Genomic DNA, 25595 nt, shown 5'->3' on the forward strand with positions numbered 1-25595 from the left:
TTACCTCCCCTCCTTATGACCCTCAGTTTTTTCTTGCATGTTTTTGTATACTTAGGTGAAGCTTCCCACCAAGCTGTGACCGCTATATTGTATTTCTCATAGTGTCTAGCAATTGTTTTTACTTTTTCATCTAGTTGTCATGTATCCTATGTGGACTTACTCTTTTATTAATCCATTGCCTGTGCTTATACACACTGTACCTGTATTGAAACACCTTGTAAAGCGCTCTGATACTCCTGGGTCCAGCCAGCGCTATATAAAACCTCTTAAATCAGAAGAGACCCCCGGGCTCGTGGGGAGCCAAAAGAGAGGCGAGAACCGGTCTGGTGGAGAATGGCGTTGAGTGACTATGCGGGAAACAAGACTGGCTATAGGATGCGTCACCTGTGCAAAGGCTCTGAACAGGGAGCAGCGAGGAATGGACTTCACTCCAGTGGCCTTGCTGTTGTTGGAGGGGGGCCCTAGAGTGGGGAGGGGGGACAACGAAATATAGATGACAATGGGAAGAGATATTTTAACCAAGGCACTATGCAATTAAACAAAACTTAATAGTTACAATGGGCTGGAAACGCAGGCGAGAATGGGTCAGATGAGAGACTCCAGCCTACCTTAGCATTAAGCATGTTCTATAGGGCGAAAAGCTCCCTGCAGGTTGGGGAAGAGGGTAGTTCAAGCAGGGAAGCAGGGTGGGGGGTGCAAGTTAGAGGGATAGAAACCCATCAAGTGGGTGTGATTGTTACAGTAGTTGTTATTTTTATGCTCGAAACTAAGAAACACAGTAATACAGGAGGACACATGGATGAGAGCTGTCGGACACATGAAACAACTCCATGGAGGTGGACACAGGTGCTGAGGAGATACACTTAACCAGCTGGGGGCGCGAGGGGTTGAGAGTTCTCACCCACCATAACATGACCAACTCTCCATGATGGCACTTACAATTTTGACGTGGAATATCAATGGTTTGGGTAGTAAGGTGAAGCGAACGCTGCTGCTCCACTGCCTTCGTAGGCATGGTCCTGGCATGGTGTTGCTCCAGGAGACCCACCTAAGAGGCAATCCCTGAAATGCAATGGATAGATATGGGTACAAGTTGCACATGCACGCGAGGTATACCTCAGGCTCAAGGGGAGCGGGGATTCTAATTAAGGCATCCGTTTCACTGATAGTGAATAGGTGTTGGCTCGACAAGCTAGGACAGTATGTAGCAATCACCAGCTCTTGGGAAGGGAAAACTCTGAACCTTTACTCTGTATACATTCCTCAGATTCTGCATAGTGATACCCTTACACTGCTGGGAAGCACCATACTTGAGTTGCCCATAGGCATGCCCATTCTTGTGGATGCCATGAATGCTGTCATGGACCCGCAGTTAGATAGACTGACCGAGGCAATGGGGACACTCTGAAGCAAACCACTACATGGATTTATAGCAGCGATGGGCATGATTGACCTGTGGCAGGCTCATAATACATCGAGTCAACAGTACACACATACCTGCGTGGCACATAAAAGCCAATCCAGACTAGAGTACATCTTCACATTCAAATCACAGGTGGGACAGTTTTGGGAGATCACACACAAAGCGCTTGCTATATCCGACCACTCCCACAGTCACAGTGCAATTAAAGAGACCAACGAGAAACACTACACTGCCATGGCACGTCAGAAACAAGCAGTTCATGCAAAAGGTACAGATGCAAACTACACAATACTTTCAATATAATGAGGGCTCGGTGGAATCGGCCTCCAATTTGTGAGAGGCTTACAAGGCAGTGATCAGAGGATACACCCAGGCACAAATAGGCAGTCATAGAAAAGAACAAAATAGAGAAGCTGAAAAACTTGAACTGTACAAGAGTCTAGCAAGTAAGGTTGCTCCCCATCTTTTAAATGTGAGTTAAGAGAAAAAGGGGAACTCCCCCTGGACCAACGCACAGCCACGATAGTGGTGATCCCCCAAAAAGGTAAATCGCTGGTCGAGTGTGGGTCGTATAGGTTGATATCCTTGCTAAACACAGAGGCATAGGTGCTGGTGAAGATACTAGCACAGTGGTCCATCTGGATCAGTCAGGGTTTATGCGTCATAGGGACACACGGCTCAAACTTCGAAGGCCATACTGGACCAAAAAGACACAAGATGAGGAGGAGGTACTCCTTTCATTGGATGCCCAAATGGCATTCGATAGTATTGAATGGCAATTCATATTTGCCATGTTATTAACACCATGGCTGCTGTGCATTTTCCCCTCCTGTGCTGACATTTTATGAATCCTCATTGTTCATGACGAGCTCAGCTCGCCATCAGCACAGCTCAACTGTGCCTCATGACGAGCTGAGCTCGTCATGAGCATCGAAAGGGTTAAAAGGAGGGAATAGTTATTGGGCTTTTTCCAAGTCCAGCGGTCATGCCCTAGATGCAGTCAACGATGATATCCCCTGGGTTTCGCTGAACACCTGAAGCACCTGCAGAACATATCTCCTTCATTATCTCTAATTGTTTTTTTTCTGGCCTACTAAGGACAATGAGACAACTAGCATGATTACAAACGCCTCCATCACCCAGCACTTATTCCTCCTGGTACAACCACGAAGTAACATACGTTTCTGTCACCCAACACAACAGTAATATCAAGCTGGCCTTAAACACTTTCTTCGCTCTACCCTCTTATAGCCAAATATAGGGTACTCTGACGGACACATTGTGCCTACCTGTTGTACTGTTTTGGCCCATAGGAACCTCTACCCTAACACCACTTAAAAGAATAACTAATTAAACGTCCAAGACATTCTACCGGGTGCTTTTTAACTTCACATCGACCCACGTACTCTCTTTCAACTTCGCATGGACCTAGGTGGCTGTTCACCCCGGCACAGTCTAATATAAGGGAGGCTGGCATACGCTATACCATTACTGTGCCAACATATTTATCACTGATTTCACCTTAACTAGGACTTATTATATACCCTTATATTACATTGAATTGTATATACACTTAAACAACCCACAGGGCAATACACACTCAGCGTACGTAGTTTTCTAGGGCCAACTACCTCTTAGCTGGGTTATGTACTACACTCCAAGAAGGCCGCCTTGTTTTAAGCATTTAACGCATGCCTCTCAGCCTTCTTCGCTGTTGAGTAACGAGGCCACTCCTCCACCACAGTCATTCCAACATGCATGAAAAGTACTTATACTCCGCGTCCGGAGCAGACTACACCTTCCTGAAGAGCAGCGGTATGGGTAGGTCGAGAGACTGGTTCTGCGTTGGGAACAGGTAAGCACCACTGTAGGTGTTTGTGTCGTCTTTTTTTTTGTAGCGCTCGTACAGCATGGAATAGTGACTCCTTGTTTGCCCGCAAAAGCTACAAACGGTTTACGAGTATGGTAACGGGGTGTGTCTTGTTTTGTTCTTCCCTAGTGTATCCGCTGATACTGTGGTCCCCGCCCTACTGTTCACACAAGTCCGTACGGGCAGCAGGGAGTTGTTTTTTGACTGCCTCGAGACTGCACACATATTTAGCCACAGGAAACATTGACACTGCCCACTCCCCACGGTTCTTTGTTTGGGATACGATACGAGTGGGCTGCCACGAGGTTGAAAACACAACAGTCCCCCTTGTTTATAAACCAACTTTTCATGACACTTTTTGAACCTTTGTGTGCGAGACAGTGCCTCCTCCCAGCGCATGTGTGCTTCAACCGTTGCAGACTTTACACATTCGTGCCTGCCTATCTCGTTGACTCAATGAATTTCGATTTTCCTATTTTCATAGTGACACCACTGTTTGGGTGTCTTTTATCCGTTGCATCAGATGAGGCCAGACTTCACACTAATTTCGGTGAGTCTTGCACACACTGGCGCATCAGCCTTGTGAATATCAGGTGGTCGCTGATCAATGGGTTACCCCTCTGATAAACAGTGCTTTTCAACTTTCTAATGAATATAATGCGCAAAACGTCTCATGACCTGTAGTATAAAAACTCAGGACTGCTGTGCCTTTTCACTGTTTGTTTTTATTACAGGTGATCTCTGTTCCCTAGGAGGCCATTCCCTAGGCGAATACCAGTGGTAGGTAGCATTGCACCCTTACCACACTTGTATGTAGATAGGTTGTTTTTCACAATTTGTTTGACTCACGGTCCTGAAGAATCACCACTGATCAATTATTGACATTTCTAAGGCGAGAAACATGTCGACCATCTAGGAGTAGAATAGGTATTTTGTCGCATAGATAACAAAACACACTACTGCTCCCTTAGTATTTTATTTAGGTAGGGTACCCGACAGAATAAAGTCTTCATGAGAAATCCCTAACCTATTTTAAACCACACCACACACATCTACACTTGACTAAGGCCCCTCACACCCACTACACCCATACGGCAAGGAACAAAAGATCTTCGATAAAGAGCCCCTGTAAGGGTGCCCGTTGGGCATTGCAGCGCCGGCCCAACGAGGAGCAGGCTCATGTTTTGAAGCATGACACCTACCTTGCTGGATGTGGAAGGGCACTAGCACTGCCATAGTATATGCCCCATGGACACCCTCATCTCTCAAAGACCAAATGTTGTGTGGTTGAAGAAGTTTGTCATCTTAGAAATGCTTAAAGTGGGTTTGATTGCCGGGTAACCTTTACTCCATTGGTTTGGGCATACCTAGGAGTCAGTCCCACTTAATAGCCTGTGCCGGCATAAATGAGGCATCTGCAGGCACCCACTTCAGAACACTCCTAGACCTGAGGAAGAGCAGAAGAGGACAGGACCTCCTGTCTGTGATCTGAAAAAAGCCCTGAAGGACTGGATCTGCTCCGTCCTTTACTCTGGACAAAGAAGTAGACTTGTAGGGTAATACGGCTGACCTCCTGTTCAACCTACAAGGATACAGTACACTAAAAAGGCCTTTGCTGCAACTGTCCAGCTGACCAGTTGCATGGACTGGACTGGTCCTGGCTGTTGGTCCTTGACTGAGCCCATATGAGGCTCTAAGTGCTTCCCCTGAGGTCCTGGGAGGCTATAGAAGTGCACTCCTATTATGGAAGAAGACTAAAGTCAAAAGGTAAAATCTTTGACCAGCACAAACCTGGTTGGTGTATCCGACCTGACTTCCATCGTGGTCACCATCAATTTACGCCTAGGTCTTCCGCAACAATGGAGTATCATTCGCACCTTGTGATTCTTGGCACTATCTCTACTTAAAGCGTTACAGTTCATATCTCAGATTCCGCTTATTGGGTTTTGTCATTTTAGTGTTATTTTGTTCATTACATTTCACTTTATTTTTCTATTTCGCTTTTTTATTTTTTTGCATTTTGACTTTTACTGTTTTGGTTTCTGCATACATATTTTACATAGTACCCTAAGTTAAGCCTGCCTGTTCCGTGCCTTAGGTACCAGGGGGTTGACTCCAGATTACTTTTAATGGCGTTGAAAATTCACTCTGACAGGGGTTGTGTTTTTTCCTCTTTCACCACAAATAATAATTCCATTTCTTGCAGAAAGTAGCAGAGAGTTTTTAGAAATGATCTGAAAATAAGCAGTTGATAACCTACCAGGGTTGAAGCACTTGGAATATGGGACGAGTATCGTGCGGGAACAGAACCTCTAAATAATTCAGTATGGAGATGAACCAAGCATCACGCTTGAATGTCACAACTTTTTAAAACAAGGTAGTCAGGAAAGTGTGAGGAATATATTGCAGCTCTTTGCATTTTGAGAACCCCTAGCAAATCTGAGAACAGAGTGGATGGATGTAGCAGAGACGAGTCTGTGTTTAACTGATTCTCTAAGAAGTTGCTGGAGAGATTACTGAGCTGCAGGAACCCAACTCTCCCCGAGAAGTGAATAGTCCTAAAAGCATAGAGCGCTCCACGCTTTCATCTAAGACACTGACCTCTGAGGAGGGCGCATCACCAGTGAGTCGCATTCTTGGGACTGCTCTGGGTTGTTCTGTGAACTCCAGAGAAATGGGAATTGAGCTGAGAAAGCTCATCATGGCAGTTGTTACAGGTGTGGGTTTAAGGCACACGTGGGAAGTAATGGGAAATGCCCGGATCAAGGACAATGTTGCAGTGTTGGGGCATTTTCAAGCAGTATGAGTGTATGCACTACTGTAAAAGTCGGCACAATTGATGTTCATGAGGAAGAATGTCTCCAGAGGGAATAACTTAGCTTTAGCAATTGATTCCATAGTTCGTTCCACCTTCCTGCGACAGGTAATGTGTCCCTTGTGTATGGTGCATGCTGGTACGGTGTTGTTAAATGAAAGGGCGGAATCAGGACTACCCATCAAGATTTTGCGTGATGTAGCCTTTGATAAAACTAGAGCCGTGAGAAACAGCCGACCAGCTCCAGTATAAATCCCAAAGCCTTAGGTGAGCAGGATATCGATATATACTGGATTACTTTGTTAGTCTGCTGGAATGATTGGGTAAAAAGATCCACTCAAAAAAGTGTGTATCTATCAATGGAAGGTAAGGGATAGGATGGCAGAATCAGACTAAGTTGGTTTCGCTATGAGGCCGGTGCCTGATAATCCAGCGGTGTTGAGTGACATGCCGGTATCGAATGCCAATGACATTAAGAATACTTTACTACATTCTCCTGTTGTTAACCGAGTGGGTCCAGTGAATGGGTTGAGCATTGTATCAAACTTAAAGCTCAGGCGGTACCTCTCATTCATAGAGTGCGCTCTGTTTTTCTGAGGGTACGGAGTGAGCTTACTGCCCTTTTACATGATTTATGATGTCACCAATTCCTCTGAATGGTTTCACCAGTTCTTATTGTCCAGAAGAGGTCTGGGGGCATTCAAAGTTCACAGACCACAGCCCTTTGGTTTGAAAGCTTAATGGTGTCAGTAAGGCCCCTGTAAGGTTGCTAAGGTTGTTTTTAAAATTACAACTTTGACATCAAATTAGTGCACAGAGACAGAAACTACAGGGCTGGCTGCTTACCTAGAAAGCCATGTTTGGGTAGTTTGTGTGACGAGGATTTGGATGTTCATGAATGTTTGTGGTAGCGGTGCTGGACGCTAGCCATGATGCTGCTTGCGCTGACCCAGGAGTGGTGCAAGTTAACAAGGACTTCACAGATGGTCTCCCCTGGGACTGGTGCTTAAGTGCTGAGGTGTTTGTGTATGCTCAAGTGGCGGCAGAGCTAGCTGTGCCTCTGAGTATGGTTGTGAGACCCGATTCTTTTGTTCTACTTGGTAAACCGACACCGTACTTGTTGAATATTCACCCAGTGTGAGTGGTGAGATCCGCATTGCTGGTCTGCCTGAAGTTATGATGCTGCTGATAGTAGCGGGTCTGCTAAAAGCGATGGCGTGACTGGTGGAACTATAAAACCAAATAAGAGAAAGTTATCTTCCGACACTAGTCTTCGTGACTGAGACCAGTAACACTGAAGACTCTGAGACTCACAGCAGTAATTTCTCCTTTCAGAGCGTTATTGCTGCAGATGGAGTGAAGCCCAGAAGTAAGCACATTACTAAGGTACCAACAAAGTTTAATCTTTTTCATTTGTATTAACTGTTTCTCTTTTGCAGCATTTGGAAATGCCTTTTCTAGCTTTGTTGCTTTTTGGTTCGTTTTTTATTGTAGGCTGTTACCTTTGGTTTAAAGGGAATGATGTTGTAGTGTGTGACCTTAATGCTGCAGTTTGCATTACATTACCATCATTTGCTTACCCTGGAGAATCTCCAGGGTGTAGGAGTTTTGCTGTTCCAGAGTTCTTTCTTCAGCTTCTGGGCAGTTGTCACTCTGTGGCGATCAGTGGTTCTGTTTCTCTGCTCTTCTTGTAGTAGCTCCTATCAGAGCTTCATCCTCCCGCCAACGATAATAAGATGCCAGACATCGCCCAGCACACCACACGGCCAATGATGGGCTACGTCAATCTGTTATTCTTCTAGTCAGCTCCTGTTAGTACTGGTCCCTGGGACCTGTTATCATTCTAGCCAACTTGAGTCTTTAGTAGCACCTTGGAACTAGTGATCATACTAACCAGCTTCAGTCAGTATTGGCTCCCTGAGACCTATTATCCTGTTAAGTAACTCCAGTCAGTAGTGACCCCTGTACCTTAAATCCTGCAAATATTCAAAACCAGAGGTCAACTCTACTGCCAACCAGTTCCAGTCCATATTGACATGCATTGTTACCCTGCTTGTAATGAATACCAGAGGCCAGCGTTGTTGCTAGCCATTCCAGTCACCAGTGCCCGTCACATATTATCCTCAATAGGATCAATGCCCAAGGCCTGTGCAGCTGCTAACCTGCTCTAGTCAGTAGTGACCTCCCAGACCTGTTATTCTACATTTAATCAGCAAGGCTTCGGCCCTAAATACACTCAGCCCACATCCTTACCGTAAAATAGCAATGTAATTTATTTACTTACATCATACGGTAGGTACCGCACTATATCACACGATCCCAAAAACAAAGGAAAAGAAAAATTTGCCTAACCATTCAGCACTCCACCTTGTCAAAAATGACCAAATCATACCAAGCACTACAGCCTACCACATCACATGGCACACTCAGCCACAACATGACAAGATACCACGGCTGGGATTTGGGGGCCATTAATCCTCTGTTCGGGGCATGTGTGCTGTAGATGCACATGCTTTGAACACTCCTGCCATCTTGTGTTGGGTCCGGATGTTTGCAAGTTGTTTTTTTTGAAGAAGTCTTTCCAGTCACGAGGTAAGGTGACTCCTCCTTTCGGTGATAGTGCACATGGGCATCGACTCCATTGTTAGATTGTTTTTTTATGCCAAACTGGTTGGGATGCATATTTCTGCGCTCCGAAACTGCTCTTCGGGTTCCCCTCAGTGCGCAGTCCACCTTACCCTCAACGGTATTGTTTCAGTACGCGTTTCCGTGTTTTCCGCGTTTCAAATCGATTGACTAACTCTCCATTTTTGATAGAAAACCTTGTGGGCAACCGTCGGGCTTTGCTGCGTAGGGCCAGCCATCTGCAAATGGAACGGACTCCATTCCATTTCTGTCCTGGGTGGCACTCCAAGTACCCTCGCACCGACCTACATCAAGTTTGTAACTTGTGCCTCTCTCCGCAGCACAAGGAGGAAGACTACGACGCTTGTAAGTCATTTCGGTCCAAGAGGAATCTACCCGATCATCAGGCTCGACGACGAGAGAGGCAGCATCAAAGCATTCAACACACTCTGGATATCTTTGGGGAAGAATCTGAGCAAGACGAGATAGAAGCGTCTGCCGTAGAAGAAGAGGCCCATCTCTATGCCAGAGCACAATCGGGGCATGCTGGGGCAGCCATGTGATTGCAATTCTACGTCATGCCAGTACCATAGGCGACTGACCAAATGTATAGGTTATCTTGCGCCCTTCTGACATCTAAACAGGCCTAATAAACAGCATTTGGGTGTCAGCTGAATACTTAGTTGTGTGGCATGCACCATTTCTTCGACAGCTTGTTGCCAGAAGGAGTGTATTGCATCGCAGGATCATGGTTAATGTAAGGAATCAGCCCCCACAGTGTTGCAGCGCAAGCATATATCTGGGCAAGACACGACCATTCGATAAAGGTCTTGTGGCGTTAAGTAGGTTCTTTGCAGAAAATTATAATGTATCAGTTGAAAATGGTCATTACTAGAAATCATGTGTATTAGTTCACAGGCCCGCTGCCAGGCTTGATCTTCCAATGTAATGTCAAAGTCTAAATTCCAGGCCTCTCGGGCCTGTGTGTAGTGCCTACTGTATCTGATCGCATTGTTCTGTAAAGATGCATAATTAGGTGTCTACACGCACCATAGGTTAGCAGTATCTCAAGGGTTTGAGTATGCGGCGGAGCTGTCGGATAGCACGGCCAGGTGTGCTTAGTTGTGTCTGAGATTGGAGAAACCTCTTGTTGAACCTTAGCAGATATAGTGGACTATGTGCTTGACTTTTGCTCCAGGATGTATGAGTACGTTAAAATAGTAAGCAAAAACGTTGCGGCCAGCCTAGAGCTGCAGAAGCTCTGGTGATGCCAAAAGGCTGCTATGGTTGAGTTCCAGCCAGGGCAGATGGTATGGGTTTTGGGGCCTGTGGCTCCTAGGGCTCTGCAAGGAAAGTGGAGTGGACCCTACCCTATCCTAGAAAGAAAAGGCGGGTCACCTACCTGGTAGACCCTGGTTCTGAAAGGAATCATAAGATATCAACCGCCTTACACCCTACTATGACATGGCAGATGTGACCATGCTCATGGTTACGGATGAGGATCGGGAAGCAAAGAGTGAACCTGGCCCTGACCTGTCCAACAATCCAAAAGATGGGTCAGTGGAAGGTGTGGTCTTGTCAGACAACCTACTTGCCCATCAGGAGACTGATTGCAGACAAGTCCTAAATCAGTTTGCTGAGCTCTTCTTTTTGACCTCTCGCCAGACTCGCTGGTGTATCCAGGATGTAGATGCTGATGGATGCCTACCTGTCGAGAATAAAACATACAGGCAGACTGAACATGTGAAAGAGAGCATCACAGCTGAAGTGAGCATGATGCTGGAATTGGGAGTTCTAAAGCCTTCTGAGAGCCCCTAGACCTGCCCGGTTGTCTTAATCCCCAAGCCTCATAACTAGGATGGTAAGAAATAAATTAGGTTTGTGTGGACATTTGGGGCGTGAATGCTGTGATCAAAAGCGATGAATACCAAACTCCATGGGCAGATGAACTTATTGACAAGTTGGGAGCAGCCAAGTATCGGAGTATGTTTGATCTGACTCCAGGAACAAAAGAAATATCTGCATTTTCAATCCCAGATGGGTCTTATCAGTTCACTGTAATGCCCTTTGGTTTGAAAAATGCACCTGCCACTTTTCAAAGGTTGGTGAACTAAGCCCTTGCTGGATTGGAATCCTTGAGTGTAGCCTTTCAACACAATATTGCTGTCTTTAGCTCCACCTGGCAGGATCACCTGATCCACCTTAGGAAAGTACTGGGGGCTCTGAGAAGTGCAGGCCTCGTTATCAAGGCATTCAAGTGCCAGATAGGGCCGGGAAAGGTTGCATACTTGGGTCACCTTGTGAGTGGAGGCCAGGTTCAACCCTTACAACCCAAGATCTAGACCATTCTAGACTGGGTGGCTCCAACTACCCAGACTCAAGTGAGGGCCTTTCTTGGCTTCCCTGGTACTATAGGAGGTTTGTGAGGGATTATTGCACCATTGTGGAACCCCTCACAGACTGACTTCCAAAAGAATGCCACAAATAGTGAACTGGACTGTGAGCTGTCTAAAGGCTTTTGACACTCGGAAGGAAGCAATGTGCTCTGCAGCTGTTCTGAAAGCTGCAGATTATGCCAAGCAATTCATTGTGCAGACTGATGCCTCTGAACATGGTATAGGAGCAGTGCTATCCCAAAGACATGACCAAGGTCAAGATCAGCCACTGGCTTTCATCAGTAGAAGGCTAATCCCCAGGGAACAGCGTTGAAGTGCCATTTAGATGGACGCCTTTGCTGTGGTTTAGTCCCTTGAGAAGTTTAGGTCAAACCTCTTTGGCTCTCACTTCCTAGTTCAAACCGACCACAGGCCTCTCCGATGGTTAATACAAATGAAAGGTGAAAATTCCAAATGGCTAAAGTATTCCATCACCCTACAGGGAATAGACTTTGAAGTGAAACAGAGACCTGGGACTGCCAATGCAGATGGACTTTCCAGGTTGTCCCATTTAGACAATGTTTAATGTTATGTTAAAAATACTTATAAAGCGCGCGCACACCACAAGATTTCATGGCGCTGCGGACAAGGGAGTCCTGCCGCTAAGTGATTTCATTCATAAGCCTGGCGAAAGAGCCAGGTCTTTAAGAGTTTCCAAAATTGAGGATATGATATCATCTATCTAATGTCCTGAGGGAGAGAATTCCAAAATTGAGGGGCCAGGACCGTAAATCTTAGCCCCCCCAATTTCTAGCATTTAAAGGACAGAGTAGCTAGGGGATTCAAATGGGAAGACCTAAGATCCTGAATGTGGATATGTCTTTGTACCCGAGTAGATACAGACACTGGGCAGTTGCCATGGAGCGCTTTAAAGAGGAGGCATCCCAACTTGAATGAACTGAGTTCGACTACCAGAAGCCAATGTAACTTTTTCATAAGAGGGGTGACATACTGCATTCTTGGCTGGCGATAGATTAATCTAGCAGCCTGGCTTGGCACTAGTTGCAGTCTTTTAGATTGATATGCCGGAATGCCAAAGTAAAGAGTTAGTGTAGTCAATGTGAGAGATGACTAAGGCTAAAGCAACTTGGGTAAGAGCTTCAGTTGTGAGAAATCTACTGTTCTCCAGTAATGGGGTATCTTTTATAGATTCACATGCTTGAATCATTCCCCGTCGTTGAAGTGGGATTCCCACGGTACATAGAATAGCAATATAACAATAGCATAGCGAAAGCATAGCTAAAAGAGCAATAGGAAGTATTGTAACATGGACGTTAATAGGAAAAAAACGTGTCACTTTAATAACTTGTCCAAATCATTAGATATGGTACAAACTCCAGCCAATCAGGCGACAGCGCCCTCTGGAACCTTCTCCTCAGAGGCTCAGGCTCTCAGATCTTCTACCGCACATCGTGTGTAGGGAGTCTCCCTGAGCGCTGCTCAGTCCCTCTACCTTTTCTCTTCAGAAACCCATCTTCACTGCTTTGTCTACTAGAAAGAGGTCACTCATCAGACACTGTGAGTCTTGTGTGAAACTCTGGCTTCATTCCAAAGTACCCCACAAAAAATGTATCTACTTCCTCCACCCTGAACATCAGGTGAGAGATTGTAAAATCTGCTGGACTTTTCCTCAAAAGACTTTAAGAGACAGAGAGGGAAGTCTACTTCTGTGGTTACAGAAACTCAAGACCAAGGATAATCCCTTATCAGATTTTGAGAGGGATTCCTCTCTCAAGACTGTCATCTCTAAGAAGAGGGCTTGTGAGGCGGAGATGGTATCTGCTATGGCTAAGGTGCTCAAGAAAGAGCACACCTCTACTCATGAAGGCCTGACTTCTTCCTCAAAAAGGGCTCCTGCTCCTTCTAAGGGACTAGCTATGCCCTCTACGCCTCCGAGAACTGCCTCTAAGTCTCAGGTGTCTAAGTCTCTTCCTGAGTCAAATTTGCCTAAAAAATGGGTTCCTCGTCGACGAAGACTTCCGTCGCCACTGCTACAATGACGACTTGCACCTTTTCTTCTCTTAAACCTACAATGATTATTTAATTTGCGTCTTCTCCGTCAATGTTTGTCATGCTTGTCTGCCACCTCCCTCACTTCGCCGTCGATGAGAAAGAGGACTGTCTCCGGTCGGTCATCGTTGGATGCCTCCTCACCGACGAGACGGTCGATGGCTCTCAAGGCTCTACCTGCTTCGTCGACAGATGCCTCGTCGAAGGTTGCCTCGTCATTGAAGGGTGCCCAAGTCGGCAGCTCTGGCTGCTGCACCACATCCTCTCCCCATAGCAAGTACATAGGCTGGACACTCGTCATTATGAGTTCGCAGCTCCATGATGGCTTCACTGAAATATGTGATGTTTGGCACCAAGCATCGCAACATAATAAACTTGCACCAATTCCAGTGTAAATTTTTATTAAAAATTGCAAAACAGAGGGCCCCTTAGCGGGGTCCCCTGAAACCAATCAATCTTTAGTGTGGTCATTGACTGGCCCGAGCCAGCCTGCTACCACCAGAGTGTGTTTGGACCTCAAGGGAGAGTGCCTGCCCACTCTGAGGCTGAGAACAATGCATTTCCTGTGTGGAGGTGTTCATGTCTCCCCTGGACAGGAAGAGCCATCCGTGGTGGGGAGCTTCAAAGGTCTTGTCTCCTTTGTAATGCAACCCCAGCCTCTCCTGTTCGAAGGAGCTGGCCTCCATCCTGTCCTCACACCCTTTTTGGCGGCAGGACAGGTGGGAAACCTTTGGTAGAAGAGGAGATGTACCCCCCTCTGCCAACTCTAGCCCTCGGGTGCTGGAGGCTAGGTCAAGTTCACTTTTCAGTGCCCACCATCTTGAAGATGATGGGACTTTTCCAGTTAGGGCTACAACTGTGTCCTCCTCTCACAGAAGGTGGGCATGTTAGAGGGCATAGACACCCCATGCAAAGGGCCCATTGGACACTACCTGTCACTCCCTTGTAATGCCCTTAAATCTAGTTTTCAAGTGGCATCCCCAGTTTCTGAACTTCAGTTCCTGATGACCTAAGAAGAGCCGGGCACTACCGATGTGCACAGCAGAGAAGATTGCAGAGAACTACTGTACACAGGTGTTCCAGGACCTTTTGTCTAAAGTAAAATCTGTATCCCCTACGGACTGCTGCCCACCACACATCCTAAAAGAAGCCTTCACCGTCTCCCGGGTCCAGACCTCTCTCTTCTGAATGAGTCCCTATTCTAGGGCTGTGTCCCTTAGGCCTTTAAAGATGCAATTGTGGTTCCCCTTCTGAAGAAATCAGGGGCAAACCCCAGATCCTGTTCAATTACCGCCCAATCTCTTTGCTGACCTGGCAAAGGTACTGGAGGCTCATGTGGTGAAGTGCCTGTCCAATTTTATTGAACAGTCCAATCCAACTATCTCGACTCACACTAAGCTGGTTTTTGGCCTGCCCACTCAATGGAGACCGTAATACTGCGAGAGAGGGCTGGCGGGTACTCCTCAGGCCCTGGTGCTGTTGGATCTCTCGCCCGCCTTTGACAGGGTCGATCATGGGATCTTATTGGACCATGTCAAGGAGGCTGGCAATCAGAGCTCAGCCCTTAGTTAGATTAGCTCCTTTCTAGAGGATCGCTCCCAGTCAGTCTAGAGCGAGATTCCACCATGAGCGGACCTCGTCTGGACTCCTCAACGTTACCTTCAGCCTCTGCAAGGAGACCCCCCTCAACCCTGACGTGCTTTGGTATGCCTTTTCTGACACCAAAAGGCACCCTTGCAACCATCCGTCCTGGGCTTTGGTGAAGAGGACAAAAGGTGTTGCTACATCCTCAAGAATCAAAACTTACGATGACAGCTTTTGGTTTCCTTTGACCGGCCTCCGGGCCCTATTGCATGTGGTACTCCATTAAGGTGTCAGAGATATAAGCGCGTTCCCTGGTGTGGCATAAAGCCCGATTGATCAGGATGATCCACTGTTGCAATTACTGTCCGCAGGCAGATCACCTGGGCATACGCAAGGACCTTAGTCTCAAAATTAAGCAGGGAGGTAGGTCTATAAGACCCACACTCAGTTGCCGGTTCGTCCATTTTTGCGATGACCACCACCTCAGATGTTATTTGGTACTCTGGGAGACACCCTTATTTTCAAGCAGTCTGAAACCTCCTCTGGAGGCACTCTCTGATTTTATCCATCATGCTTTTATATAATTCTATGGGGAGCTCATTGGACCCCGTCGCTTGCCCTATTTGTTCCTATTGTCTTATTTATTTAGTCTACTGTCAGGTCTTGGTCTAGTGCATCTCGGTCCTCATTCGTTAGCATTGGCAGGGTCAGGTCTTTCAGGAAGTCTCTCCCGGTATTTCTGTCCCTTTGTTGTCAGTGTCCTCAAGGATCCAGTTCCGTCCTTTGTCTTGTCTTTCTAACCATGTGTAACAACCTGGGGTCGTCACAAGCACAGGAATATAGACAAAATGCAAATGAACAATTGGCCACCACTACCTCTCACTCATTGTAGTCTCTAGAGAACGTCGACACGCAGGTAGACAATCAATCGGAACACTGACCCTTTAATGCTGACTGGGAATACGAGTGGGAGGAGTCACAACAGGACACGGAGACGTCTTATTCCAGGGACAACGAATCAGGTGGGTGTTTATTCACCCGGAGGGAACAGACGGAGGAGCGGAGCGGAGACGGAGCGAGAGACGGAGCAGAGCGGAGTTCGGCAGCGTATGAAGAGAGAAGACAAAGAGTCGTTGAAGAGGACGCGGAGGACGAGAAGCCAGGAGGCCACCGACCCCACGAGCCGCCCAGCCATACACCCGCGGGAGGTGTATGGCTCAGCCAGGTACGGGATAAACTCAGGGGCTGGGTCAAACGTAAAGCAGTTGGTACCGATTAGACCTGGGATATCCCCCCCTCTTCCTGGTACCCCCTTCCCTGAGCACTAAACCCCTCACGCCGGCAATAGCTTACTTGTGTGTCACCGGTAGTTTGGTCCTCACTCCCTTACCCTTTCAGCAATTAGACAGAGCAAACAGACCACTTATACCCGTTATCTTTTTCCCTGTTTTCCAACAAGCGGCAAGACGGAAACCGAAGATCCTATTCCGCGGAGAAGACTGGACATGGAGCATAGAGCATCGTCGGCGGAATCTGGGATTAGGAAGACCGCGAGAAGTCGTTCCCCGAGAGGAAAGATACCAACTAAGAAGAAAAGCTCAGACTATTTGTATATCAAAATAAAAACACTAAGACTAAGATCAGCGTGTTGCCTATTCCTCCCGCACCCGTAACAGTGGTGGAGAATGCAGGCATGAGCACCATCTGTGGAGTGAAGATGGAAACTGTTGTGGAGCAGCTAGTAAAAGGACAGGAAAGGATCGAGTGGGTACTGGAACAGCACTTAGTATCTGCACAAGCGGATAGAGTAGTAATAAACAAAGCATTTGAAGAAAAAAATGAACAACCATGGGTCGACCCCGTTCTAAGGGGAGGAACAACTGAGAGAACCATATCACATGGAACACCAGCAGTCTCCCTACAAAAATACCGTACAGGAGAAGATCCTGACGCATTTCTATTAAATTTCGAAAGGGCCGCCAGGGCTTGTGGATGGCCTGTAGCCAAATGGCCGTTTTTTTTGGCACCGCTATTAGGAGGAGAAGCCCAGGCCGCTTACCAAGTGGCAAATCCTAATGGAAACACTCCATACACGGAGATAAAAAGAATAATACTTGACCATTTAGGATTAGATCCTGAGGCCTATCGCCTAAGATTTCGGAAGGAAAAGGGCTCCGTTGGGGAAAACCCCAAAACATTATTTGTAAGACTTAAAATGGCCGCGGACAAATGGCTTACCCCCACTACGAGCAGTAAGGAGGAAATACCTGACCGCATTTATTTGGAGCAGTTTCTTGAGGCTCTCCCATATGCCACCCAAAAATGGCTGCGTCAGCATCATAGTTTAACAACCGCCCAAGCGGTCGAAATGGCCTCCTCCTTTGCTCGCGCACAACCAAAAAGCTTCCCATTTGAGCAGGACAGAGAGAGAAAAATAGTTGTGCGACCTGAAAAAAATGTTTCCCGGGGCAGAGAAATCACACGACCCCGCACCTGGAGAACCGAGAACAGCATCAATTCAGGTCCACAATGCTTTGATTGTGGGCAGTGGGGACACATTGCAAGGATGTGTCCGAGAAAAAAAAGCGAGGAAGAACCTATGGAGGTCGGCTACCTCCCCAAGGCCGTTCTGTTCTCGGCAGAGATGGGAGGATCATTTAGAGTAAGTGTAAAAGTCAATGGACACTCTCTATTGGCTTTGTTAGACTCCGGCTGTCGCCAGTCCGTGATCCGATCACCATATGTAAATTCAAAACAGTACATTTCTCAGGGGATGGTTAACATTAAATGTGATCTGGCTATGCTGGGTATTTAACCCACCTAATCGTGCACTGTTCACCTGGTGCTCCGCACCTTAATTATTTGATATACTCTTAACGGTGTGTATCACTTACAACGCAACTTTTACATCGCATTCCGTTACAACGCAGATTTTACAACGCTGGATCCATTACATCGGATGCCATTACAACGCATGGCATTACATAGCAGATGCTATTACAACGCATACCATTACATCGTAAGTATTGGTAAGTATATAATTTTTTTTATTTTATTTAATATTATTTAATTGATTTAATTATTATTAATTATAAAAAAATATTTATTTATGTTTTTAAATATTATAAATTAAATATATTAATTTAAGTAATTTTTTAAATAGGTATGAGAATAGGAGTAATGTTTTGGGGTACTGAGGTATATGTTTTGGGGTGTTTGGGTATTTTTAGGTTTTAGGGCAGGGTTTGGGTTTTGGGGTACAGGGGTGTTTTTAGGTTTTAGGGTAGGGTTTGGGTTTTTGGGGTACAGGGGTGTTTTTAGGTTTTAGGGCAGGGTTTGGGTTTTGGGGTACAGGGGTGTTTTTAGGTTTTAGGGCAGGGTTTGGGTTTTGGGGTACAGGGGTGTTTTTAGGTTTTAGGGCAGGGTTTGGGTTTTTGGGGTACAGGGGTGTTTTTAGGTTTTAGGGCAGGGTTTAGGTTTTGGGGTACAGGGGTGTTTTCTAGGTTTTAGGGCAGGGTTTGGGTTTTTGGGGTACAGGGGTGTTTTTAGGTTTTAGGGCAGGGTTTGGGGTTTGGGGTACAGGGGTGTTTTTAGGTTTTAGGGCAGGGTTTGGGTTTTGGGGTACAGGGGTGTTTTTAGGTTTTAGGGCAGGGTTTGGGTTTAGGGGTACAGGGGTGTTTTTAGGTTTTAGGGTAGGGTTTGGGTTTTGGGGTCAGGGGTGTTTTTAGGTTTTAGGGCAGGGTTTGTGTTTTGGGGTACAGGGGTGTTTTTAGGTTTTAGGGCAGGGTTTGGGTTTTTGGGGTACAGGGGTGTTTTTAGGTTTTAGGGCAGGGTTTGGGTTTTTGTGGTACAGGGGTGTTTTTAGGTTTTAGGGCAGGGTTTGAGTTTAGGGATAATTACATTATATTGACCATTTTTAAATTAATTAAAATATATTTAATAAATCACATTAATTAAAATATATTTAATAAATTGAATTAATTATTTTACATTAATTACATTTTTAAATTAAATTAATTAAATTAAATAAATTATTATTATTAATTTAATTTAATTACAATTTTAAAAATTTGTACATTAAACTAATTTCATTATTTTAATTTATTCAAATTAATTACAATTTTTATTAAAATTACATTTATTAAATAGATATTATTTTATTAAATTAAATTAATGACTATTTTAAAATGTATTTTAATTAAATTGTTTAAATAAAATTAATTAAATTAACTTAATAACATTTTTAAAAAAAGGTATACTTACCTATACTTACGATGTAATGCCATGCGTTGTAATACCATCTGCTATGTAATGCCATGCGTTGTAATGGCATCCGATGTAATGGATCCTGCGTTGTAAAATCTGCGTTGTAACGGAATGCGACGTAAAATAACGCGTTGTACTGACACCAATCCACTCTTAACAACCTCTTTCTTGTTTGTCAACCTTATTTTTATTTTTAGTTTCCGTTATTGCATCTTTGTTTTATCTTTTTTTCTTTGTTTATAATATCAACACATTGTTCACTTTCTCAATTATACATAAAGTAACATTATTACATTTTCACTTGTAACATGTATATATCCATACAAATGTTCACAAAAAGCCCAATGCATTTCGGCACCTCTGTGGTGCCTTCATCAGGGGCGACTCTGAAAATAAAAGAAATATACATTCTGTAAGTGTCTCTTCTTAGGTGTTGCATGGGGGTGTGAACTAAATTAAATCAATGTCGTACCTGTTTTCTACCACTGTAGATATACCTGTGTTCTTGCCTCTGTCAAAATGCACTGCATGAATTACAAAAAAAGTAAACAAAAACCAGTCACGTCTTATATACAAAACCTTGGTATCTGGCTGTGTGCCTATCCTGCTTAAGTAAACATACCTGATTTATGTTCTTTGTGTTGCCTGAAACAATAAACAAAACCTGTCAAAAACCTTGTCAAAGAACTCTACTCATACCGCTTAAAAAAAGAAGAAAGGATGCTTAGAATCATAAATCCAAGAACCCTACCTTATCTTCTATATTCCTGTTCTCCTAAAAGTCGAAAAAAACGAAAAATCACTAAATAAATGTTACGTGCTCTATCCCAAACTGTTGGATTATGTCTTTATACTAAGGTTCCCGTACCTGTTATGTCGAAAATCTGCTCAGTAACGAAAAACCGCAGCCCTGTGATTGCTGTTACACCCAGGAAATGGGTGTACTTCATTTAAACTTCGCGTACTCCGCCCGATGGTGGGGTCATAGAGATCAAAAATGGACTACCGCCTACCAGATGTCTTCTAGTATGGGCGCCATCTTAATCTGGGAGGAAGTTGTTAGAAAACAACTCATTTCATGCATAAGTTGTGCGTAAAAATTAAAGTTAACCATAGCATATCTCATCATCTATATTGTGCTCTCATAGAACGCTAAAAAAGCGAAGATCTTCATGTTAATTCACCTGATCGGTCCTACACGGACTCCGTGTTGATGTGAACGGTACTTGCTTCGAAAGTCTATAACGAGCGATCATGTTGCTAAGCAACCCACAATTTTGTGTAGTCTATTGAAATCCCATAGACACCCCTCGGGTGTAAAACTTAATTTCTGCCTACTAGTCCTATAAGTTCTAACTGACAATTGCTAGCATAAACTAACTATCTGATCCCTCTGTGTATTTAATGAAACCATTGGTTGCTAGGTGATGTCCTGTGTCTGTGTGTTGTGGGGCATATGTTTACAATCAACAAACCTATTTCATACAGTTGATATGCATAAACAATATTTTTAAATACTTTGTTTATGTTGTCAAACAACCAGTCCCTTCAATGTCATATCACTTATGTTCATTCTTTCTAATAAACTCTCTTGTTAATAAACATTTTAGTTTTCAATTATGAACCTAAGGACATTTTGTTAGCCCATGAGAATCACGCTTATTTTGTTTACTCTTGTTATTCTCAGTTTGTGAAAAACTCTTGATTTCAATGTACATGGGATGATTGTATGCTTAGCTTAAGTCTCGTTTGTCAGCTTGATATAAACTGGATTATGTCCTTACAGATAACAAGATAAATCATATTTATCATTTAGTCCCGTAGGTGCTAAAGTTTTTAGATATTTAATCCAAAATAATTCTCGTATCATCAATCTTTGGTGATTGTCAATTCCTTGTTGAATCTTTAACTGTTCTATAATGAGAAATCTTAGTTGCGAAATAGTGTGTTTCTCTGTCATCCAACGAAGTACCAGTGGTGAAGTGAGATTCTGATTCCGGATTCTACTTTTGTGTTCTGTAATCCGTGTTTTCACTTTACGCTCCGTCTTCCCAATGTACATTTTGCCACATGGGAATTTGATTGCATATACAACATTTTGTGTGTTGCAGTCGCTGGTATGTTTCAGGTGTATGAGTTTGCCAGTGGTTGGATGTGTACATTATTTCCTGTAATCACATTGTTACAATTGGTGCAGTTTAGACATCTCATGGTACCCTTGTATTCTGCTGGTAATGTAAGATGTGGTTTATATTTTAGTCTTGCTCTTAAATTTGATCCTCTAGTGTACGCATGTAGAGGGAGATCTTTGAAAATGCCATGAAAATCTGGTTCTAGAGACAATAATTCCCATCTTTTGTTGATAATTTGTCTGATTTTTGGTGATAGAGTTGTGTATTTGGTTACAAATACCATTCTGTCATGTATTTTCTTTTTGCTGGGTTTTAGTAAATCCTCTCTGTTCATTGTTTGTACTTTATTTAGTTGTTTTTCTAGTACTTCTGCTGGATATCCTCTTTCTTTGTATTTTTGAACCTGTTTAGTTAGTGTTGTTTGGCTGACTTGTGTATCAGAGCATATACGTTTAATTCTTATGAACTGGGACACTGGTAAGTTCTGGATGAGGCTCCTGGGGTGAAAGCTCGTATACATCAGTGCACTGTTCCGATCTGTCGGCTTGGTATATAATGCAGTTTCAAACCCATGTGGTGTTTTGGTGATCCTTACATCCAGGAAGTTGATGACTTCGTCACTTATCTTATGAATGAATTGAATTCTGGTATCCACTTGATTCAATGAAATTATCAGTTGTTCGAGAGTTTCCTGTGTGTCGTCCCAAATTAAGAAGACGTCATCAATGAAACGGCTGTACATTTGCACATGTGACCATTCTTTCCTTGACATCAGATTATTTGCCTCGTATTGAGCCATGAAGGTATTCTCGTAGGCAGGGGCCCCTGCAAAGCCCATGGAAGTTCCATTTAACTGCGCATAGTATTCATTCTTCCATGAGAAATAGCTGTTATAGAGACAAAATTTCAATAATTGTAGCAACAAAATTTTTTTGTTTGTGGGTAGATCTTCAATTTTTAGCAGTGCCCATTCAATAGATTCCAATCCGGCATGATGAGGTATAGAGGTGTAGAGTGCCACCACGTCAATGGTGCACATAATCCAATGTTGTTGAAATCCTTCCTCTAACCATTTCAATTTGTTTAGAAAATCTGTCGTATCACGTATGTAAGACCCCCATTGTTGAACAAACTGTTGTAAAAAATGATCAATGTATTTACCAAGGGGGTCAAAAATTGACCCACACCCTGATACAATTGGTCTTAATGGAGGGTTTGTTGGGTGTTTATGGATCTTTGGGATCATGTAAAGAATAGGTCGTCTGGGGTTCTTTTGTGTTAGGTATGCTGAAGTCGGTTCATCAATCCATTCTTCATCTGTTGCTGTTTTCAGAATGTTATTTAACATTTGTTGTAGTGATGTTGTTGGGTCCGATAGTAATTTGAGATAAGTGTTATCATCTGCAACTAAGACATTATTTTGAAAACGTGGTTGAACCAACTGAGCACACAGAAGATAACACCATGAGAAAATTCAAACCAAAGAGTGTGTTTCAAGCACTCGTGTCACATAAGATGCTGGACACTTTCGAAATAATGGTCAAAAAGGATCTACAAGAGTTAGACTACAAACGAAGGCGACATAACAATTTAACTAAATCAGAGCAAAACACAATAAAAAATCTGGCTAACAATGCCACACTAACAATACAACCAGCTGATAAGGGCGGAGCCCTGGTACTAATGGATACGGTTTTTTATGATCAAAAAGTCAATGAACATGTTGCAGATGATAACACTTATCTCAAATTACCATCGGACCCAACAACATCACTACAACAAATGTTAAATAACATTCTGAAAACAGCAACAGATGAAGAATGGATTGATGAACCGACTTCAGCTTACCTAACACAAAAGAACCCCAGACGACCTATTCTTTACATGATCCCAAAGATCCATAAACACCCAACAAACCCTCCATTAAGACCAATTGTATCAGGGTGCGGGTCAATTTTTGACCCCCTTGGTAAATACATTGATCATTTTTTACAACAGTTTGTTCAACAATGGGGGTCTTACATACGTATTACGATTTTCTAAACAAATTGAAATGGTTAGAGGAAGGATTTCAACAACATTGGATTATGTGCACCATTGACGTGGTGGCACTCTACACCTCTATACCTCATCATGCCGGATTGGAATCTATTGAATGGGCACTGCTAAAAATGGAAGATCTACCCACAAACAAAAAAATATTTTTGCTACAATTATTGAAATTTTGTCTCTATAACAGCTATTTCTCATGGAAGAATGAATACTATGCACAGTTAAATGGAACTTCCATGGGCTTTGCAGGGGCCCCTGCCTACGCGAATACCTTCATGGCTCAATACGAGGCAAATAATCTGATGTCAAGGAAAGAATGGTCACATGTGAAAATGTACAGCCTTTTCATTGATGACGTCTTCTTAATTTGGGACGACACACAGGAAACTCTCGAACAACTGATAATTTCATTGAATCAAGTGGATACCAGAATTCAATTCACTCATAAGATAAGTGACGAAGTCATCGACTTCCTGGATGTAAGGATCACAAAAACACCACATGGGTTTGAAACTGCATTATATACCAAGCCGACAGATCGGAACAGTGCACTGATGTATACGAGCTTTCACCCCAGGATCCTCATCCAGAACTTACCAGTGTCCCAGTTCATAAGAATTAAACGTATATGCTCTGATACACAAGTCAGCCAAACAACACTAAGTAAACAGGTTCAAAAATACAAAGAAAGAGGATATCCAGTAGAAGTACTAGAAAAACAACTAAATAAAGTACAAACAATGAACAAAGAGGATTTACTAAAACCCAGCAAAAAGAAAATACATGACAGAATGGTATTTGTAACCAAATACACAACTCTATCACCAAAAATCAGACAAATTATCAACAAAAGATGGGAATTATTGTCTGTAGAACCAGATTTGCATGGCATTTTCAAAGATCTCCCTCTACATGCGTACACTAGAGGATCAAATTTAAGAGCAAGACTAAAATATAAACCACATCTTACATTACCAGCAGAATACAAGGGTACCATGAGATGTCTAAACTGCACCAATTGTAACAATGTGATTACAGGAAATATATGTACACATCCAACCACTGGCAAAATCATACACCTGAAACATACCAGCGACTGCAACACACAAAATGTTGTATATGCAATCAAATGCCCATGTGGCAAAATGTACATTGGGAAGACGGAGCGTAAAGTGAAAACACGGATTACAGAACACAAAAGTAGAATCCGGAATCAGAATCTCACTTCACCACTGGTACTTCATTGGATGACAGAGAAACACACTATTTCGCAACTAAGATTTCTCATTATAGAACAGTTAAAGATTCAACAAGGAATTGACAATCACCAAAGATTGAAGATACGAGAATTATTTTGGATTAAATATCTAAAAACTTTAGCACCTACGGGACTAAATGATAAATATGATTTATCTTGTTATCTGTAAGGACATAATCCAGTTTATATCAAGCTGACAAACGAGACTTAAGCTAAGCATACAATCATCCCATATACATTGAAATCAAGAGTTTTTCACAAACTGAGAATAACAAGAGTAAACAAAATAAGCGTGATTCTCATGGGCTAACAACATCTCCTTAGGTTCATAATTGAAAACTAAAATGTTTATTAACAAGATAGTTTATTAGAAAGAATGAACATAAGTAATATGACATTGAAGGGACTGGTTGTTTGACAACATAAACAAAGTATTTAAAAATATTGTTTATGCATATCAACTGTATGAAATAGGTTTGTTGATTGTAAACATATGCCCCACAACACACAGACACAGGACATCACCTAGCAACCAATGGTTTCATTAAATACACAGAGGGATCAGATAGTTGGTTTATGCTAGCAATTGTCAGTTAGAACTTATAGGACTAGTAGGCAGAAATTAAGTTTTACACCCGAGGGGTGTCTATGGGATTTCAATAGACCACACAAAATTGTGGGTTGCTTAGCAACACGATCGCTCGTTATAGACTTTTCAAGCAAGTACCGTTCACATCAACACGGAGTCCGTGTAGGACCGATCAGGTGAATTAACATGAAGATCTTCGCTTTTTTAGCGTTCTATGAGAGCACAATATAGATGATGAGATACGCTATGGTTAACTTTAATTTTTACGCACAACTTATGCATGAAATGAGTTGTTTTCTAACAACTTCCTCCCAGATTAAGATGGCGCCCATACTAGAAGACATCTGGTAGGCGGTAGTCCGTTTTTGATCTTTATGACCCCACCATCGGGCGGAGTACGCGAAGTTTAAATGAAGTACACCCATTTCCTGGGTGTAACAGCAATCACAGGGCTGCGGTTTTTCGTTACTGAGCAGATTTTCGACATAACAGGTACGGGAACCTTAGTATAAAGACGTAATACAACAGTTTGGGAT

The 25595-nt window shown here is 43.5% G+C and overlaps 1 long non-coding RNA gene across 1 annotated transcript in view; it reads left to right on the forward strand.

The window, feature by feature from the left end:
• Positions 1 to 25595, forward strand: part of LOC147662636 (uncharacterized) — a 63822-nt gene that overhangs the window by 19233 nt on the left and 18994 nt on the right. The window contains exon 3 of the long non-coding RNA XR_015305516.1: positions 7444 to 7494. This is a non-coding gene — a long non-coding RNA (uncharacterized LOC147662636). The remainder of the gene's footprint in view (positions 1 to 7443; positions 7495 to 25595) is intronic.

Source organism: Lissotriton vulgaris, unplaced genomic scaffold (assembly GCF_964263255.1).
Source record: "Lissotriton vulgaris unplaced genomic scaffold, aLisVul1.2 SCAFFOLD_1267, whole genome shotgun sequence".
Classification (NCBI taxonomy): Eukaryota; Metazoa; Chordata; class Amphibia; order Caudata; family Salamandridae; genus Lissotriton; species Lissotriton vulgaris.